The 21,700-nt window shown below is 39.8% G+C and overlaps 1 protein-coding gene and 1 long non-coding RNA gene across 4 annotated transcripts in view; one reads left to right on the forward strand and one right to left on the reverse strand.

Moving 5' to 3' along the window:
- LOC140638668 (uncharacterized) overlaps nucleotides 1-10,358 on the forward strand; it is a 28,951-nt gene extending 18,593 nt beyond the window's left edge. The window contains exons 2-3 of one of the 2 annotated variants that reach the window (XR_012035670.1): nucleotides 2,501-2,634; nucleotides 8,801-10,358. This is a non-coding gene — a long non-coding RNA (uncharacterized lncRNA). Of the gene's footprint in view, nucleotides 1-2,500; nucleotides 7,753-8,800 lie in introns of those variants that run through there. The other variant, XR_012035669.1, reaches the window with a different exon arrangement.
- Nucleotides 1-21,622, reverse strand: part of TMEM219 (transmembrane protein 219) — a 50,286-nt gene extending 28,664 nt beyond the window's left edge. For both annotated transcript variants that reach the window (XM_072836394.1, XM_072836392.1), the window contains exons 1-3: nucleotides 21,473-21,622; nucleotides 19,829-20,004; nucleotides 4,054-4,281 (exon numbers count right to left, since the gene is read on the reverse strand). The gene's annotated coding sequence lies outside the window, so the exon portion shown is untranslated. The remainder of the gene's footprint in view (nucleotides 1-4,053; nucleotides 4,282-19,828; nucleotides 20,005-21,472) is intronic.
- Nucleotides 21,623-21,700: the final 78 nt, after the last annotated feature.

Here is a 21,700-nt window from a genome sequence, read left to right on the forward strand (position 1 = left end):
TCTTTTCTTTCTCTTTCCTTTCCTTCCTTCCTTTCTTTCTTTCTTTTTCTTTCTTTCTCTTTCTTTCTTTTTTTCTTCTTTCTTTCTCTCTCTCTCTCTCTCTTTTTCTTTCTTTTTCTTTCTTTCAGAGAGATGCAGAGACACAGGCAGAGGGAGAAGCAAGCTCCATGCAGGGAGCCTGACATGGGACTCGATCTTGGGTCTCCAGGATCAGGGCCTGGGCTGAAGGCAGCACTAAACTGCTGAGCCACCCAGGTGTCCCCACCTTGTACTTTAAACTCCAGTGAAAACTGAACATTGATGGTTCCCCAGACATAAGTTGCTAATTCAAATATTTATGCCTGTGTTCAAGCTGTTTCTTTCACGTGGGTCACTCCCCATTCTCATCTGCCTGAAAAACCCATACTCATCATTTACATGTTGAATTTATATTTCTAGTCTAGACCTCTTTCTCAAACCTCACATTCATATATTTCACTGCCTACTCGACATCTCCACTTGCATGTCAAATGGGTCTCAGAAACTTAACATATCCAAAACTGAATACTTGATCTTTCCCTTTGTAACTTGCCTTACCTTCAGCTTTCTTATCTCAGTTGAAGATAACTCCATTTTTCTTTTCAGTAGCTCAGGCCAAAACATTTGAGATCATTTTTACACCTTTCTTCCTCTCTCATGCCACTTCTAGTTCTATGGCTCTACCTTGAACACATATTCAGAATCCAACTACTTCTTTACCATCTCCATTACTACTATGTTGGTCGAAGCTCCCATCACCTCACGCCTGACGTACTATACTCTCTGCTTCTATCCTTGTCCCCACCCTACAGTGTGTTCTAAATATAACATCAAGAATAATCTTTTTGCTTTTAAAGTAGGCTCCATGCTAGGCATGGAGCCTAATTCAGGGCCTGAACTCACAACCCTGAGATCAAGGCCTGAGTTGAGATCAAGAGTCGGATGTTTAATCGACTGAGCTACCCAAGCACCCCCAGAAAAATCTTTAAAAAAAAATTTTTTTAAAAGAAAGATCATGATACTCTTCTGTTTAAAACCATGCAATGACTTCTCATTTTACCTGGAGGAAAACCAAAGTTGTCTCAGTGGCCTAAAGGCTTGTATTGTCTCTCTGACCCCTCTCCTACTATCCCCTACTATCCTTCCCCTCTCTCAGTCCACTGGTCTCCTTGCTCCTCTTCAGATATGACCTGAGAGCCTTGTGCTGGCTACTCTCACTATCTGGAAGGCTTTTCCTTAGCTATTTCCTAACTAAATCACTTTTGCCAGGTCTTTGCTTAAAAATCACCTTGACAAGGTCTACCTGACCACCTTACTTAAAATTGCTATTCACATCATCCTCTACCATAGACACTCCTTATCCCCCTTACCCTATTTTGTTTTTTACCTTTCCATGGGTCCTATCACCTTGCAACATACTATATAACTTATTATGTGTACTGGTTATTGACTCACTAAGACATAAGCTTCATGAGGACAGGAATCTTTGTTTTGTCACTAATATAACCTAAGAACCCAGAACAGTGTCTTGCACATAGCAGGCACTTAACACATGTTTGTTAGCTAAATGCATTCTTCAAAACTTATCTCAGATATTAGGTTCTTCACAAAATTTTCCCTAGCTTTGAACAAACCCTAGTCTCCCTCAAACAGATGAAATTAGCTCTTCCCTTCATTGTCCTACTTTTGTACCTTGTACCACTGTTGCATTTTCCAGATAATATGATAGTGTGCATGTCTAGGTTATGAGGGCAAGGTTCGGGATCTGTGCTATTGATTTCTACATTCTTGTGCTCAGATCAAAGCCTCATGATAATATATATGCATTTTTTGGGTGAATAAACTACTAAAGCCACACCAAGACTGAATGTCTAGAAATACCCTATTGGTGAGGGTATGGGAAAAGCAGGCCCACTCTCAGTGTTGATAAGTGTTGATAAGCTTAAACTGATTTAAGCTCTCTGCAGGACAGAGTTAAAATATCTATCGAGGTGAACGGTAACCTTTGACCAGAAATTCTATCTTTAGGAATTTATCTGACAAACTTACTCATTCATGTATTTCAAGATATATTACAAAGATATTCATTGCAGCATTGTTAATAATATCAAAACAAAGAAAACCAATGGAATTGTCCCATCAGTAGGGCCATAATATAATACGATGCATCTGCTAAATAGGATGAGACATATCTACATGCACAGACCTGAAATAAGCTCCAAGTTGAGCTTATTCAAGTGGAACAGTATAATGTAGGAAAAAATAATAGTATGTTGATATGTGTTTCACAAAAAGGAGATTAGATGCACACATGCTTATATATGCATAGTATATTTTGGAAAGATAAATGAGAAACTCTGAACAGGGGCTGCCTCTAGACAAGAGAACTAGAAGTCAGAGTGGGGGGGAATGTATTTTATACTGCATACTCTGTTATTGTTTGAATTTTTTTCTCAAGATTCTATCTATTTATTCATGACAGACAGAGAGAGAAAGGCAGACACACAGGCAGAAGGAGGAGCAGGCTCCCCACAAGAAACCTGATGAAGGACTCAATCCCAGGACCCCGGGACCACAACCTGAGCCAGACAGATGCCCAACCACTGAGCCACCCAGGTGCCCATTATTTGAATTTTTTTTTTTTTTTACCGTATCAACTTTTCAATAACAATTAAAATTTTTCAAAAAAAAAAACAATTAAAAATTTTCTAAATAATAAAAAAGTCTCAAAGTTGCATATTGGGCAAGGATGGAGAAGAAATAAAGCCCTCCATTATGCCTCCAGTGATTGGTTAATTGATTGATTGATTAAAAATGACATCTTTTTAGGAGACTCTGTCCCCAATATCTCTCTTTCTCTCTCTCTCTGTCTGTCTCTGTCTTTATCTCATCTACCTTTTTGGTCATCTCTTTCAAAATGAACTACTTGTCCAGAGCGACACCTTGTCAGCAGAATGGTCTGGTGATAAAGAGGACAAGACTGGGACTGGAGATCTGGGCTGGGAACCTGATTTGGCATAGAGCCACTCCTTGAATGATGTGGCCATGGCCCACTGAACTGTGTCCAAACATCTTGATTCAGGCTGTTAAGATCCACATAGTACATGAGAAACAGACTCTCTATAGTGGCTATATTCAGAATGGGGTTCTGAATAATGAGTTTCTTTTTTTTAATATTTCATTTATTTATTCATGAGGGACACACAGAGAGAGGCAGAACATAGGCAGAGGGAGAAGCAGACTCTTCACAGGGAGCCCGATGCGGGACTCAATCCCAGGACCCTGGAATCATGACCCAAGCCAAAGGTAGACAATCACTGAGCCACCCAGGCGTCCCTGAGTAATCAGGTTCTTACAGCAAGGCTCAGCCTGACACTATGAGCACAGGAAGACAGTCTTGACTCCAAGGGCCAGCAATGGCCAGAGTAGTCTGGGATGCCAAGGGGTCAGGGCTAGCTCCAGTATTAGGGAAACTGTTTTGACATCCAGGGAAAATGAAGCAGAAACCTTGGTCCACAGAGTAGAGGTAAACGGAAAGGCAGGGATTTGGTGGGCTTCAGATTCCCAGGTCTCACCTCAGGCAGTCAGAGGAAACTTGGGCTTTTTGGAGAATAGAATAAAGGACATATTGTGTGAGAAACGGTAAGGATTCAGAAAGAGAATTGAGTTAATGGGGTAAAAACTCCAGCACTTAACCTAAAAGCTTTTCCTGTTCCCTCCCATTTTTACAAGCCAAAGTTGTCACTGAACGGGGTTACTTGCTCCTATGATTCTAGTGCTGGAAGAGTCCTTAAAGATTCTAGCTAATGGTAGATTCTAGCTAATGGTAGATTCTAGCTAATGGTGATGGTAGAATCCTATATTCAAGGCACAATTCATACACTCACAGAACTGGTAAAGCCTTCAGAGACCATAGGACCTGGTATACAAAGCCCCTCTCCTGCTTTCTCCTCAGGAGTAGCATGCCTAGAAGAATTTCCCCCACATCCTTTTCCTGCCTGACCCCAGTCCCAGCTCCCAATAAGGAGCCCATACCTGAGACAGCTCCGCTTTCTCCTCCTCCAGAGCCAGCTCAAAGTCAGGAGGCGGCACACTGCTGTGAAGCCCAGAAAGTCCCCCAGATTGCTCTGTAGTCAGACCAGCTTCATTAAAATGAACTTTGTTCCCCAGAGATTTGATCGTGGAGGTGTTATTGTGTACTTGATCACAGTTCCTATGGCTACAGGCTCACAGTGGGAAGAACCGGTATACATCAGCATCTTCCTGTAAAATAGGGATTTGACCTCATTTATAGTCAAACATGCAGCAGGCGACCTTGCAAATGGCACAGCATGAATAGAATTCAGAGAGTTCTAAATGACTTGAGTAGAAAAGAACATTAAATGAAATAGTGCATGTGAAAGTATGTGTTCAATTCCTGGTTCAGCTTAGGTACTTAATGGCTGTTAACTATTCATAATATTAATCTTTACATCAGAAGGGAGATCACCCAACAGAAAGGTTGCAAACTGGCAGCCTTTGGCTATATCAAACCCATAGACCTGTCCTGTATGATTTCAGACTACTTAAAACTTGTTTTGAGTTACCTTTTTAAAAATCAGTATCTTTCAGTGAAAAAAAAAAAAAGAAGCCAATTTCCAGTGACAATGCCCTCCTGTCCTGTCAAAGGCAACCAAGAACACACCTATAATTAAACAAAATTGGGTTTATTGACTCATTGCAATAGGAAAACCACACAATATGGGAAACTGTAGGGCATCTCAGTAAGAAGATGTTAGAAATGACTTCTTATAGGACTTGAGCTTGTATTAGGTTTTTTGGGGAAGACTCAAGGAAAGGGGCTTTGCTCTGGTTTTAATGCTATGAGAAAGTGGGGATAGTTCTATGATTGGATATCTTAAAAAATTTTATCTCAAAAGTAGGAAGAAAGGAGCAAGACTAAAGCTATAATTGATAAAGGAGCATGATTATCATTAGTAGCCAGGATGGGGATATTTGGTCATTTCTGTTTAGATAATGTTCTTAATGTTCATGATAGAATGGTCTTGTTTTTGTATTGATCCACCACAGTGGTGGCCTTATTTTATCGTGTTGTGTTTTGTAAAATTGATATGTTATGTTATGTTACATTACGTCACGTTATGTTATGTTCATCAAGAGAAAACCAGTCTGTGAGTGTCATACCGGCTCCTGTCAACACCAAAGCCTAGATGATAGTGTTAGGCCAGCTTCAGGCTGTCAGAGGATGTTTTCTCTTTCTTGTTCTTCCTCTTAGCCAAGGGCAGAAGGATTTAGGCTTCAGGACTTTAGTGTACTATCTAGTTCTTCACCATTGCCAAAGTTTTGCTCATTAGCAGATTGTGGAGAGAACATCCATAGATAGACTTAGGTCAGTTTCACTTTTTCCTTTTGTTACAGCATGAGTTACTGAATCCTCTGACATGATAATGGTTGCACAGTAGCATTTAAGATTCTTTTTTAAAAAATATTTTATTTATTCATGACAGACACACAGAGAGGAAGAGGGGCAGAGACACAGGCAGAGGGAGAAGCAGAGGGAGAAGCAAGTTCCATACAGGGAGCCCGACGTGGGACTCGATCCTGGGTCTCCAGGATCTGGCCCTGGGCTGAAGGCAGCGCTTAAACCGCTGAGCCACCTGGGCTACCCAGCATTTAAGATTCTGAATATGATGCATCAGCCAGCCTACACACCAGGAAATTACCAGAAATAAACTGATTATTACTTGTAATAGGCCCTGAAGACAGGGCCCCAAGTCATCAAATCCAGGCAATGAAAACATGTCCCAAAGTCCAGCTTGTGTTTTTTTTTTACAGATTCAAGTGACTTATTTTAGCATAGTCACAGACTATTCTACTTTACCTGTATTTATGCAGGTAGCATAAGAGGTGTTTGCTAAAGCATAACTTTACCCTTGGTTAATAAATTTAAATTTAAATTGGTTGTTGGACTACTGAGTAGATGTTGTGTTATTTATGATGTCTACTGAGGTTAGAGACAAGTTTTGGATCATCTTTTCCAGCAGTATTATCCCTCTCTGGGAAGCTTATATTGTATGCATGATAAAGGAGTAGGTAATCCTTCCTGGGAGTTTTCCTGAGTAGTTGTTCTTGTCTCATTTCAGAGATTTCTAGGTACCATTTTCAGAAAAACATGATCCACTGGAGAGGTGATAGTTAAAAATATCTGAGAGGCTCTAACAGTTACCCTGAATATGCAGGATAAGTTAGTGTGCAGCAGCAGGTAAAAGCTTGATGTCTGAATAAGAAGTAGGACCCCAGTGAGGCATAATTGAATTGAGAGATAACTACCATTTATCACAGTAAGAGTATATGATTTTTGGACTCTTGAGGTGGATAGATTCCTTGAATGGAGTTATACAATTACTGTAAGTAGGTTAGAGTGTCTGTAGCAAGAATAACTCCCACATTAGTCCCATTCCTAATAACCTGGGTTTAACTGGTAGGCATATAATGACTTTAGCAAAAGCATTTTGTTCATGTCCAATTTTTATAGGACCAAACTTTGGAATTAACTATGTGAGGAAAACTTAAGACCAGAAAGGACTTGTGGAAGGAAATCTACCTTCTGAAGTATTTGAAGCTATTACTTTTTCTCTTTTTTGGTCAGAAAGATTAGGTGGTAAGGCAACAGATCTAGCAATGAGTTACATTCAGAGCAATACAAATAAGTATTGGTGAGGATGTGGAAAAAAGGGAACCCTCATGAACTGTTGGTAGGAATGTGAATTGGTACAAGCACTATGGAAAACAGTACGGGGGCAGCCTGGATGGCTCAGTGGTATAGCGCTGCCTTCGGTCCAGGGTGTGATCCCGGAGACCCGGGATCGAGTCCCACATCAGGCTCCCTGCATGAAGCCTGCTTCTCCCTCTGCCTGTGTTTCTGCCTCTCTCTCTCTCTCTCTCTCTCTCTGTGTGTGTCTCTATGAATAAATAAATAAAATCTTTAAAAAAAAAAGAAAACAGTATGGAAGTTCCTCAAAAAAATTAAAAATAGAAACACCACATGATCCAGTAGTAATTCCACTGCTGGGCACTTACCCAAAGAAGATGAAAACACTAATTTGAAAAGATATATGTACCCCTAGGTTTATTGTAGCATTACAATAGCCAAGATATGGAAGTAACCTAAGTGTCCATCAATAGATGACTGGATAAAGAAGATATGATATACACACACAATGTAATATTACTCAGCCATATAAAAGGATGAGATCTTGTCATGTGCAACAATATAGATGGACCTAGAGGATATTATGCTAAGTGAAATAAAAGACATAGAAAGACAAATACCATATGATTTCACTTATATGTAGAATCTAAAAAAAGTAAATGAAAAAACAAACAAAAAAACAGAAGCAGACTCATAAATACAGAGAACTGGTGGTTGTCAGATGAGAGAGGGTGGAGGGGATGGGCAAAATAGGTGAAGAAGATTAACAAGCACAAGCCTCTAGTTAATAAATAAATAAGTCATACAGATGGAAAGTACAACATAGGGAAATATAGTCAATAATAATAATGCAGTCAATAATACTATAATATTGTTAGATGCTTACTACAACATATTCTTGTGGTGAGCATTAATATATAGAACTGTCCAATCACTACATTGTACACCTGCAACTAACATAATAACATTGTATGTCAACTGTACTTTAAAAATGGAAAAATAAAAATAAATTTAAAATGGTATATCGTAGCTCAGTTGGTTCAGTGGCCAGCTCTTGATTTTGGCTCAGGCCACGATCTCAGGGGCCTGGGATCAAGCCCTGCATTGGGCTCCACGCTCAGCAGGGAAACTGCTTGAAGATTCTCCATCCCTCTCCTTCTGTACCTCCCCTCCCCTCTCTTTCCTTCTCTCGAATAAATAAATAAATAAATCTTTTTAAAAACTTGTATATTGTACTTTACTTAGATTGGTGATAGGTAACATTTAATATATGTGATTTTAATATTTTTATAATATGCACATTGTAAAATAAACATTGCCTACCTATCTGTGAAAAAAACTCAGAGCAGTAGCTAAGATTTGAGAAATAGGCACCAGCATATTTTTTTTAAGTTAAAGAAGGAAACCACCAGGGGGCAAATGGAATGGAATGAAGATACAGAAGATCATAGTAAGAAAACTTTAGGTGGCTCAGCAGTTGAGTGTCTGCCTTCGGCTCAGGGCATGATCCTGGAGTCCCAGGATCAAGTCCCCCATCTGGCTCCCTGCATTGAGCCTGCTTCTCCCTCTGCCTGTGTCTCTGCCTCTCTCTCTTTCTCTGTCTCTCATGAATAAATAAATAAAATCTTAAAAAAAAAAAAGAAAACTTTAGTCAGTTAAAGAGGGGATGTTAAAGACAGTAATAGATAAGATTTCTAAGAGAACAAAGGGTACTGAAGGATAACAAAGGGTACAAAAGGATACTGAAAAAAAAAAGGAAAAAAAAGGAAAAAAATGAAAAAAGAAAAAATAAAAACAAAAAACAAAAAAAGGATACTGAAGAATTAAAAAACTAATCTTGTTCTGTTGTCTTCTGCAGAAGCTGTTCAATTAGTACCTTGTTCCATCATGTGGGACAGACACTGCCCACAGTCAGCAGCTTCTAGGGAATTGCTAAGAATCCTCAGTGTGAGGTCCTCTAATGGATTAGATGGCCAGTACTCAGGAGAAAGTGATGTATGTCTTCTTATTTGGGAAATATGAGTCCAGGGATCAACAACTTAGAGTTTATTGCTGTGTTATCTGTTAAAGGTCCTTTTCGTAGAGGCTCATGGGCAGTTTCTTCCTGATTCTTTTCCAGAAGACCAAATCTCTAGGTATCAGATCGTGCAGAGCTGCTTAGGTGAGTGTTTTGGCAATACAATACAATTAGTGATAAGTCTGGAGGTATTATACCAGTCCCTGCAGAAATTAGTCATATAAGTTTATAGCAGGATCAATCTAGGACTGAAGTAATTCCCAGATGCACAGGGCAATTAACTCAGAAGGAAATATCTTGTGGATCCTGGAGGGAATGGATATTATACCATAGGCAATGGCAAAGCCTGAGGTTTCTGAGAGTTTTGATAGTTGAGTTTTGAATTTCTTTAGTTCTCTTATTTTTTTTTTTTTTTAAGATTTTGTTTATTTATTATGAGAGACACAGACAGAGAGAGAGAGGCAGAGACACAGGCAGAGAGAGAAGCAGGCTCTGTGCAGGAAGCCCCTTGTAAGACTCGATCCTGGGACTCTGGGATCATGCCCTGAGCCAAACTGCTGAGCCATCCAGGCGTCCCAGTTCTCTTATTTTTGCTGATGATGGTGGATGATATAAAAAGTTTTATTTTCCAAGTAAAAGAAATTAAGAAAATAATGGTACCAGAGAACTCTGTGTTTTTGCTACCAGAGAGATAAACTGAGACCCTTCCTCTTGGAAATTTTAAAGTCATTTTCTTCTCTACTAGTATGTGCACAGCTCTCTAGCATGAGAAAGCCTCAATCCATCCTGAGAATAAACAATAACCAGAACCTACTCATAGTTCATTTGGAGTTGTTCACAGGGCCTGGAGGCTTTGATTCCTGTTCATGTCCTACCTTTATAGTATTGCAGGGAACATGTCATTAGTTAGGGCATGCATTGGAAACATCCTCTAATGTTAACCCTGAAAGTCACCCCCACCCATGTCAGTTCAATATTGTCAATTTATCTCCGCTATGTGGGCAAATTCAAGAAGCATTCTTACTAAACTCCACTTTGACTATGCTTACCTCTTGGATAACAACAAAACATCTAAAAGTTATTAATTTGCTGTCCACTTTAGAGGGAGATGTCAGGAAATCTCTGTTTCTTTTTCAAAATTTAATCACTTTTTATTTGGAAATAATAATAGATTCACAAGTAATTCCAGTAATTCCACTGCTGGGCATTTACCCAAAGAAATGAAAACAATCCTGATGGTAATATCTTACATCACCACATTACGGGGTCACAATCAGGAAAGTGATACCGGTACAATCCACAGACTATTCAGATTTCACCAGTTTTATGTGCATTCATTTGTATTTGTCTGTATATATGCAGTTCTGTACACATATTGAATTTTATCACATGTAGATTCATGTAGCCACACCACCAGCGAGATCCAGAATTGTTTAGTATATGTGCTGCCAAAGTGAGCATCAAGATACAGAATTGTTGCATCACCACAAAGATCCTTCAATTATCCCTTTATGGTCACATGCATCCCCTCTCCCTGCCGAATCCTATCTTTTTTTTTTTTAAGATATTATTTATTCATGAGAGGCACAGAGAAAGAGACAGAGACACAGGCAGAGGGAGAAGCAGGCTCCATGCAGGGAGCCTGATGCAGGACTCGATCCTGAGACCCTGGGATCATGCCCTGAGCCAAAGGCAGACGCTCAACCGCTGAGCCACCCAGGCGTCCCTCCCCAATCCTATCTTAACCTTTGGCAATGACTAACCTGTTCTCCATCTCGATGATTTTGTCATTTCTAGAATGTTATATAAATGTAGTCATACAGTATGAAATGTATTGTGATTGGCTTTTTTTCATTCAGTATAATTCCCCTGAGGTCTAAGTTTCTGCATATGTTTCAATAGTCTGTATCCTTTTATTGCTCAGAGGTTTGATAACCAATGGCTGAGAAGCCTAACAGGAGATGGTAAGGCAAGCCAAAAATTAACAATAGCAGAAAGCTGTTACCACTCCTAGGATAGAGGAACATTCCTTGCTGAGCAATGTTAGTGTTATGAGATCCCAGGGTCAGGGTCACTGGTAGAAGCTGGAATCATGGTCAGCCTCTCCTGTGAGAGCTGGACCCATGTGAAAGCTATAGCCACCTGACATGGGGATAGCAGTGAGGGTGGAGGAATGTGCTGGTAGAGAAATACCCTGGCTTCTCCCTTCCTTTTGCTTTATATTCTGCTTCCATTGCTTTCCACTGCTTGAACTGAAAGCCAGCTAACATGGCTGCCTGAGATGTGTAGCCTGTAGTGGTCACCCAGTCAAAAAACTGAGCTGGGCGGCCCTGGTGGCTCAGCGGTTTAGCGCCACCTTCAGTCCAGGGCATGATCCTGGAGATCCAGGGTTGAGTCCCATGTCAGGCTCCCTGAATGGAGCCTGCTTCTCCCTCTGCCTGTGTCTCTGCCTCTCTCTCTCTCTCTCTCTCTCTCTCTCTCTCTCTGTGTCTCTCGGGAATAAATAAGTAAAATATTTTTTAAAAATAATGTACACTTTAAAAAAAACAAACTGAGCACATCAGGGGACTATGAGGAGTGGATCTGAGGACAAACAGGCCCAGAACCCACACAATAGCATATGTGAGTGTTCAATTCTACATTGTAATGCTACACTGATTTTCTTAAGTTAGAATTTGTTTCCAGTGCATTTTGAAGTCATGAATTAACCTGAAAATGTAAACCTACTGTCAGTATAAATATTTATTTTATTATCTTTCATCAGCTTACAGGTCTGGTGAAAGTAATTAATTTACCATCTGAACTGATGTAATATCTGAAACAAGCTTATAAGGATAAGTCCAAGATTGTGATAACATAGGCTGCTTGGAATTTTTTGGTTTTCTTCCTTTTTGAAATTATTAATTGTGGCAAAATACACATATGATAAATGTTATCTATGGCTTGGCATCTCAGCCATTCAAAAAAAATTTTTTTCAGCTTATTTATTTTTGTGAGAGAGAGAGAGCTCACACGTGTGAGTGAGCATGAGCAGGAAGGAGGGGCAGAGGGAGAAGCAGACTCCTCACTCAGCAGGGAGCCCAATGTAGGACTCAATCCCAAGACCCTGGTATCATGAACTGAGCCGAAGGCAGACGCTTAACTAACTGAACCACCCAGGTGTCCACATCTTAGCCATTTTTGACTGTATGGTTCGGTACACTTTCAAGGTATTGCTCAGCAGTGTTAAGTATATCACCTTGTTGTGCAACCATCACAACCATCCATCTCCAGAACTTTTTTTCATCTTGCAAAACTGAAACTCTGTAATTAAATAATGACTCCCTATCCTCCTTTCCCACCAGCCCCTGGAAACCACTATTCTACTTTCTGTCTCTTTGAATTTAACTTCTCTAGTATCTCATAACATTGGAATCATACAGCGTTTTGTATTTTTGTGATTGGCTTATTTCACTTAGCATCATGTCCTCAAGGTTCATGTTAGAGCAGCTGTCACAATTTCCTCCTTTTTAAGGCTGAATAATATTTCATTGTATGTAGATACCATATCGGTCTATCCATTCATCTGTTGATGAGCCCCTTGGGTTGCTTCTACTTTTTGGCTCTTGTGAATATGCTCCCATAAATATGGATGTGCAAACAGCTCTTTGAGACTCTACTTTCAATTATTTTGGGTATATATCCAGAAGTGGGATTGCTGGGTCATATAGTAGGTCTATTTTTTAATTTTTTGAAGAGCTAACATATTTTTCATATAGCTGCACAAATTTATACTCCTACCAGCAGTGTATAATTTCACCATTTCTTTGCCAATACTTGCTATCCACCTCTCTTTTATAGTAGCCATCCTAATAGATATAAAGTGGTAACTAATTATAGTTTTGACTTGGTATTCCCCTAATGATTAGTAATGTTGAGCATATTTTCATGTGTTGTTGGTCATTTGTCTATCTTCTTTGGAGAAATATCTATTCAAGTGCTTTGCACACTTTAATAAGGTTAATTTTTGGTTGTTGCCGTTGTTGAGTTACAGGAGTTCTTTATATATCCCAGATATTAAGTCTTTAGCAGATACTAGATTGTCAAATATTTCCTCCCATTCTAGGAGTTGCCTCCTCATTCTGTTGTATCATCCTTTGATGCACAGAAATTTTAAATTTTTATGTAGTCCAGTTTAGTTTATTTATTTTTTCTTTTCTCTTTTGCCTGTGGTTTTGGTGTCTTATTTAAGAAATCATTGCAAAAAAAAAAAAAAAAAGAAAGAAAGAAATCATTGCCAAATCCAACATCATGAAGCTTTTCCCCTATGTTTTCTTCTAACAGTATAATTTCAGGTCATATATTTAGTTCTTCCATGCATTTAGAATAAACTTTTGTATATGGTGTAAGGTAAACGTTTAACTTCATTCTTTTGCATTGAATATCCACTTTTCCCAACACCAGTTGTAGAAAAGACTAGCTTTCCCCCATTGAATGATATTGGTCTTCTTGTTGAAAATAATTTGGCCATATGTTTGAGGGTTTATTTCTGGACTCTATTCTATTTCATTGGTCTATATGTCTATCCTATGCCATTTTGCCACACTGTTTTGATCACTATAGCTTTGTAACACATTTTGAAATCAGGAAGTGTGAGATCTACAATTCTGTTCTTTTTCAAAATAATTCTGGTTATTAAGGGTCTATTGAAATTCCATTATGAATTTTAGGATGGATTGTCCTATTTCTGTAAAAATCACTGTTGGGCTTTAGATGGATTTGAGTGGTATCAACATCTTAATAATATTAAGTCTTCCAACTCAAGGGACGCCTGGCTGGCTCAGCAGTTGAGCATCTGCCTTTGGCTCAGGGCATGATCCCAGGATCCAGGATGGAGTCCCACATCAGGCTCCTTGCATGGAGCCTGCTTCTCCCTCTGTCTATGTCTCTGCCTCTCTCTCTCTTTCTGTGTCTTTCATGAATAAATAAATAAAATCTTTAAAAAATATTAAGTCTTCCAACTCATAAACATGGATGTCTTTCTATTTATTTGGGTCTTCCTTAATTTCTTTCAGCAACATTTTGTAGTTTTCAGTGTACAAGCTCTTTGTCTCCTTAGTTAAGCTTATTCCTAGGTATTTTACTATTTTTGATGCTCTTGTAAATGGAATTGTTTTCTTAATTTCATTTTCAGATTGCTCATTGTCAGTGTATAGAAACACAACTGATTTTCATGTGTTGATTTTGTATCCTACAACTTTGTTAAATTCTTTTATTAACTTTAGTAGTTTTTTGTGGAATCTTTAGGACTTTCTACATATAAGAAGATCATGTCATTTTTGAAAAAAGATAATTTTACTGGGGCATGTAGGTGGTGCAGCTGGTTAAGCGTCCAAATCTTGATCTCGGCTCAGGTCACAATCTCAAGGTCACGAAGTCAAGCCCTGTATCAGGCTCCATGCTCAGCACACAGTCTACTTAGTTTCTCTCCCTCTCCCCCTACCCCTTCTCACTCTCTCTCTTCAAAATAAATAAATAAATACATCTTTTTTAAAAAGATAATTTTACTTCTTCCTTTCCAATATGGATGGCTTTTTTTTTCTTTCTAATTTGGACGATTTTTTTCTCTTGCCTAACTGCTTTAGCTAGGACTTCCAGTACTATGTTAAATAGAAATGGCAATAGCAGGCATTCTCATTATTTTTCTGATCTTAGAGGAAAAGCTTTCAGTCTTTCATTATTAAGTATCATGATGTTAGGTATTGGTATTTTTCAAGTAAGATTTATCAACAAACACAATTAAAGCAGGGATACATGGGAATCTCTAGAAGATCCTTCCAGGATTTGCTAGCTGCCTAGTAGAGAAAAACAGTCATGGGCTTCTCCTTCTTTGTGTAAGAAAGAAGTGGCTGGGTTTATAGTAGTGATAGACAGTAATGTGTAAAAGGAAAATAATGGCCTATCTGCCACTTGAGAAGTGTTGAGTGTTTCCTGTCAGTAGACGAGTCTTTAAAATAGGGGACCATACAGTTAGCAGAGACCTTAGAACTAAATCAAGGGAAAGTTTCACACATTCTGCCTATGTTTCTATACCTCTTAGACAAAGTATATATGCCTTGGCTATTGTATCTAATGAAAAACTGGCATAAGCAGTAGGCTTCTGATGATCCCCCATGTAATTGACCAGTACCCCTAACACTTGTTCAGAATTTTCATGAACAAAAGGGGAAGATGCTTGTGGATCTAAAATCCTGGAAACAGATCTTTTTGTAGATAGTTATACCAGTCTTTGTGCTTAAAAATTACTATGCCTTTTTTTAACTGAAAAGTATAAAATCATTGACTGATATTTATATTAATTTATACTTTATTCATGTGTAAATATCAGGAAGAAAGCTTTTCTTTGATTCAGTAATTTTTTTTAAATTATGCATATAGAAGACAAAAGAATTCTCATAATAGTTTTGAATTCATTAAAATTTGGATAATTCCAGATAAACCTAATTATTCCTATTGTTCCTCATTTTCTTTTTTTTTAAGATTTTATTTATTTATTCACGATATACACAGAGAGAGAGAGAGAGAGAGAGGCAGAGACACAGGCAGGGGGGGCCGCATGCCAGGAGCCCGATGCGGGACTCCATCTCAAGACTCAGGAATTGTGCCCTGGGCCAAAGGCAGGCGCCAAACCGCTGAGCCACCCAGGGATCCCTTGTTCCTCATTTTCTATAGTAAGGAAGAAGGGATGCCTGAGTGGCTCAACGGGTTAGGCGTCTGCCTTCAGCTCAGGGAGTGATCCCAGAGTCCTGGGATCGAGTCCCACATGGGGATCCCTGCATGGAGCCTGCTTCTCCCTCTGCCTGTGTCTCTCATGAATAAATAAATAAAATGATTTTTAAAGTAAAATAAAGAAGATTTCTGTGTTACTTAATGGCCATTTTAGAAAATCCAAAGATAGTTTAGGCATAAAAAAGAGGCTGAAAGTGTTATTAGTCTAAATTTGAGGCCTGAATTTTAGAAAGGCAAAATAAAGAATAGTTACAGAGGAAACAATATATAAGAAACAAATATCTAAAAAAAAAATTTATAGGCAATGTAAAAACACACAGCCATGAGCAACAATGGTTATTAGAAAGTTAACCTTTTTTAAAAAATAAGGACTCTTTCCAAAAATGACTAAGAGTATATTTAAAAAGCACCAAATAATCAAGAATCCTAAATTTTTTATGACACCACAAAAGACCCTGAGTAGCCTAAGCAATCTTGAGGAAGATGAACAAAATGGGAGGTATCACTCTTCCAGATCTCAAGCTTTACTACAAAGCTACAGTAATCAAAACAGTATGGTACTGGCACAAAAACAGACACATAAATCAATGGAACAGAAAAGACCCTAGAAATAAACTCTCATTTATATGGTTAATTAATCTACAACAAAGGAGGCAAGTATATACAATAGGGAAGGACAGTCTCTTCAATTAATGGTGTCGGGGAAACTGGACAACCACACGCAAAACTAGGCCACTTTCTTACACCATACACAAAAATAACCTCAAAATGGATTAAAGACCTAAACGTGAGACCTGAAACCATAAAACTTGTTAAAGAACACATAGGGTGGGAATCCCTGGGTGGCTTGGCGGTTTGGCGCCTGCCTTCAGCCCGGAGCGTGATCCTGGGGTCCTGGGATCGAGTACCACGTTGGGCTACTTGCATGGAGCTGGATTTTCCCTCTGCCTGTGTCTCTCTCTCTCTCTGTCTCTCTCTCTCTGTCTCTCATGAATGAATAAAATCTTTAAAAAAAAAGAACACATAGGGAGTAATCTCTTAGACATCAGCCTTAGCAACATTTTTCTAGATATGTCTCCTCAAGCAAGAAAAAATAACCTATTGAAACTAAACTAAAATAAAAAACTTTAGCAGAGGAAGCTATTGGCAAAATAAAAAGGCAACCTACTAAATGCAAGAAGATATTTGTAAATGGCATATCCTATATATATTTGAACTATATAAAGAATGTATACAACACCAAAAAACAATCTGATTTTAAAATACGCAGAGGATCTGAATAGACATTTTTCTAAAGAAGACATAGATGGCCAATAGATACATGAGAAGATGCTCAACATCACTAATCATCAGTGAAATGCAAACCAAAACTACAAGGGTATATCACATCACACCAGTCAGAATGGCTAGTATCAAAAAGACAAGAAAAAAAAAAAGTGTTGGTGAGGATATGGAGAAGAGGAAACCCTGGTGCACAGTCATTGCAAACGTAAACTGACATAACCACTGTGGAAAATAGTATGGAGGGTCCTCAAAAATAGAAATACCATATGATCCAATAATTCTACTACTGAGTATTGATTCAAAGAAAATGAAAATACTAATTCAAAAAGATACATATAACCCTATGTTTATAGAAGCATTATTTACAATAGCTAAGATATGGAAACAACCCAAGTGTCCATTGGATAAATGGATGAAAAAGATGTGGCAGGTATACACAGTGGAATATTAGCCATAAAAAAGAAAGAAATCCTGCCATTTGTGACAACATGGATAGACTTTGAGGGCATTATGCCAAGTGAAATAAGTTAGAGAAGGAGAAATATCATGTGATTTCACTTATCTGTAGAATCTTAAAACAAACAAAAACTCATAGAAACTGAACAGATTGGTGGTTGAAAGAGGCAGGGGGTTGTGGATGAAGGTTGTCAAGAAGTACAAACTTCCAATTATAAGACAAATAAGTTCTGGGGATGTAATGTACAACATGGTAACTATTTAAAAAAGAAAAAAATAAGGTAAATCATATGTAAAAACTATGATAATTTATTTAACTTTTAAAATCAATAAAAAGGGGCACTTGGGTAGCACAGGTGGTTAGGCACCTTTTTTTTTTAAGATTTATTTATTTATTCAAGAGAGAGAGGGAGTGAGCACGAGCAGGAGGGGTAGAGGCAGAGGGAGAGAGAATCTTAAGCAGAGTGCGGAGCTCCACCCAGGGCTCAATCCCACGATCCAAGATCACAACTCAAGCTGAAACCAAGAGTCAGAAGCCAAACCAACTGTGCCACCCAGGTGCCCCTAAGCATCTGACTCTCGATCTCAGCTCATGACTTGATCACAGGGTCGTGAGTTCAAGCCTCATGTTGGGCTCCAGGTGAGTATGAAGCCTACTTTAAAAAAAAAATCAATATAAAAAATATGAAGGTTTAAATCATGAGAAAACTAACCCTGATCTTATACCAACCAGAATATTGTGCTGGTATTATTTTTACATGGCAAACTAACATTTAAAGATACTGGATTAAAAAAATAATAATAAAAAAATAAAGATACTGGATTATGCCAAAAGCTCTTCTTGTATCTTGGAACTAAGGCCTTTTCTTATCTTGTACTATAACACAGCCTATTACATAAATACACTTTTCAGTGCCCACAAAGGAAACAAAGGATGTTCCTCTGTGTGTCTCTCATGAAAAAATAAATAAAATGAGACACACACACACACACATAGAGGCAGAGACACAGGCAGAGGGAAAAGCAGGCTCCACGCAGGGAGCCCGATGTGGGACTCAATCCCAGGACCCCAGGATCACGCCCCGAGTCAAAGGCAAGACGCCCAACTGCTGAGCCACCCAGGTGCCCTCCATTTGTTTGTTTGTTTGTTTGTTTGTTTCTTGAAGTAGGCTCCACATCCAATGTAGTACTTGAACTCACAACCTTGAGATCAAAGAGTACCATGCTCTACTGACTGAGCCAACCAGGCACCCCATAAAATCTCTCCTTTTATTTTATTTTTTTAAAAGATTTATTTATTTATGATAGACATAGAAAGAGAGGCAGAGACACAGGAGGAGGGAGAAACAGGCCCCATGCCAGGAGCCCGACGTGGGACTCGATCCCAGGACTGCAGGATCGTGCCCTAGGCCAAAGGCAGGCACTAAACCGCTAAGCCACCCAGGGACCCCAAAATATCTCCTTTTAACAAACAAGACAATCTCCTCATGAGGGTTTCTTTTCTTTTTTTCTTGGTTTTTGTTCTTGTTGTTGTTCTGAGGTACCTCTCAAATAAACAATTGTTAGGGCTGCTATAATTCTAACTTGTCCCTAGTGAGATTCTGTCAGGGAGGTAAGGGTATAAATTAGTGTAATTGTGAGGAGGAAGCAGATATTTGGCCCAGTTTTAGGTGAGACAAGGCTCCATAAGGATAGTGCTGTGCAACCTTGTATCTGCAGAACTTGGCCAAAAGCCAATTATCATTGACAGGGCCAGAAAAATGTCCTGATTCTGGGGAAAAGAATGAAACAAAGTAGTTCCCTGGAACACAAAATTGAGGAAAAATTCCTTATAGCAATTTAAAATGGCAATCTAAGGGGTGCCTAGGTGGCTCGGTTAAGCATCTGCCTTTGGCTCAGGTCATGATCCCAGGGTCCTGGGATCAATTCCTGCCCAGGACTCCCTGCTCAGTGGGGAGCCTGCTTCTCCCTCTCCCTCTTCCCCTCCCCTTCTGATCATGTGCTCGTGCTCTCTCTCTCTCTCTCAAATAAATAAAATCTTAAATAAGTAAATGAAATGGCAATCTGAGGCAAAGTTTATCCAAAAGACACTGGTCTGAGGATCTTTTGAATTCCACAGTCTATAAGACTGGTTGTAGTACAGACTTACTAGACATTGGTTAATGGAGTGATTTGTCTGGTTTATTCTGGTAACAAGTAACACTCAAGCATGCTAACTAATTATATGACCCTTGAGTGGTTGGCGACTCCAGCTTCTTAGAGGGACAAGTGGTGTTCAATCACTAGAGTTTGAGCAATAATAGATTTGTGATGTCCTTAGACATTCAGGGCTGCATATCTGTCCTTTCCCTAGAAACATTTCCTCTTATAGACAAATGGCATTCAAAACAATAGACCAGAGAGGACAGATCATAGGGGCAGATATAGAAAGCCAAAAAACAATTTAACCGAATAAAAATAAAAATCTAATTGTATAACCATGAACCAAAGGGGACCTTTTTGCAAGGAAAACAAAATCTCAATACTTAAGGGTCTTAATAAAACATCAGAGCTCACATTTAGTGAGAACTTACCTCCCAGCCATGGGCAGGATGGCATCTCAAACAGTTAGAGACACAAAGTGTTTCAGATGTGCACATTATTACTAGAGTTGAGGGTCCCAGTCCAAGTTTGTGAAGGCTTCAGCTGAAACTCTGTAGATTCCTCTTTTCTGACAATGCCCTCCAGCCAAAGACCAGCAGGAGCACACCTGTGGTTGAACAAGGAAGATGGCACACCATGGGGAACCCATCATGGACATCTCAGCAAAATGTGTTAGAAAGGACTTATTATAGGATTTGGGCTTGTGTTAGATTCTCGAGGAGAGCTCAAGAAAGGGGAGATTTGCTTCAGGTTGGATGTTGTCAGGAAGCGGTGATAATTCTTTTTGGTTATCTTAATAAATCTCATCTAGAAGTTAGAAGGAATGGATTAGGATTAAAGCTATATTTAGGGGAACCTGGGCAGCTCAGATGGTTGAGCATCTACCTTCTGCTCAGGTCATGATCCCAGGGTCCTGGGATCAAGCCCCCTATTCAGCAGGGAGCCTGCTTCTCCCTTTCCCTCTCCTGCCCACCCTGCTTGTGCTATCTCTCTCTCTCTCTTTTTTTCTCTCTCTCTGTCAAATAACTAAAATCTTTTTTTAAAAAGCTGTACTTGGTAAAGAAGCAGCAGTCACTCAAACTGTGGGAGAAGGGGTTATGTTTGGTCATTTTTGTGTTTGGGCATTGTTGGTTTTGTGTTCAGAAATAATTATGAAATGGTCTTTCTCTCAATCTGTCAGAGTGCCATGGCCTAGCTGATAGTGCCAGGCCTGCTCCTAGCATTACCAAGGTTTCCACAGGGAGAGTGTAAACTAGCTCCCAGCTGTCCTGGGCTGCCTTTTTTTTTTTTTTTTTTTAAATCAGTTGCACTTGAAAAATCAGAATTGGCAACCTCTTTTGGTAAAACATGAGCTCTCTGGGTCACCACAGGCTCCATTACTCCCCAATACCTTGTAATGCCCCACCCCACTCATGTACACTCCTAACTGTTCCCTGGCATTGAAATCTGCACCCCACACTAAGCAAAATAGGAACCAAGCCCAGAGAAAAGTGACTTGGCTAGGATCACCCGATGAACTTGTGGGAGAGTGGAAATTGTTTACATTTTCCCTCCAGCAAACCCCCATGCTAGACATTAAGATCCTTTGTTAAATCTCTGAAGTATCAGCCTCTCAACGGAACGTAGATCCAGTCAGATAAACACTTCTCAGTACATTTTCCTGTCAATAACATGTCCCTGACTTATTCTTTCTTTTTTTCGGGATTGGGCGTCTCGAGACCTTAGCTGGGATTCTAAAACCTTTGCTTGGCCGCTGCAGCCATCCCTGACATTCATTCTGCTCAATACCACAGGCGTGTTTCTGCCTGGAGTCCGTGTGTGTGCACTTCCCTCTGCCTGGAGTTCTCCCTCACACCTTAGTGTGGCCTCGTCTTCTCAGCTTCGGCTCTGCATCACTTCCTCAGGCACGCACTTCCTGACGACCTTACCTACTACACACACCCTGCATGTCCTAGCACTACTGTCACCTAAGGAGGCCACCTCACTTTGGCCTCTTGTACAAGTCTCCCTTGGTGCTTTGTTCGAAGCTCTCCGCAGTCTGTCAAAAGCGCGGGGATGGGAGGCGGAAACCTTGCCTTTCACGCCCGCGAAGCGCTCTGAGGGCAGAGACTCAACCACCGCGAGGCGACCTCGCTTTCCACAGCAGGCATGTGGCGGAGCCCGTCCTCCAACCACTGTCCAAGACCCGCGCGAGTACCTCACGTCGCGCGGGATCCCACCCCGCCGGAGGCTGCGCGCTACCTCTCCACGGGGGCCCTAGGTCACCACGCATGCTCCGCACCGCCGGCGCGCGAGGTCAGGGG

The sequence above is a fragment of the Canis lupus genome, chromosome 8 (genome assembly GCF_048164855.1).
Source record: "Canis lupus baileyi chromosome 8, mCanLup2.hap1, whole genome shotgun sequence".
Lineage (NCBI taxonomy): Eukaryota > Metazoa > Chordata > Mammalia > Carnivora > Canidae > Canis > Canis lupus.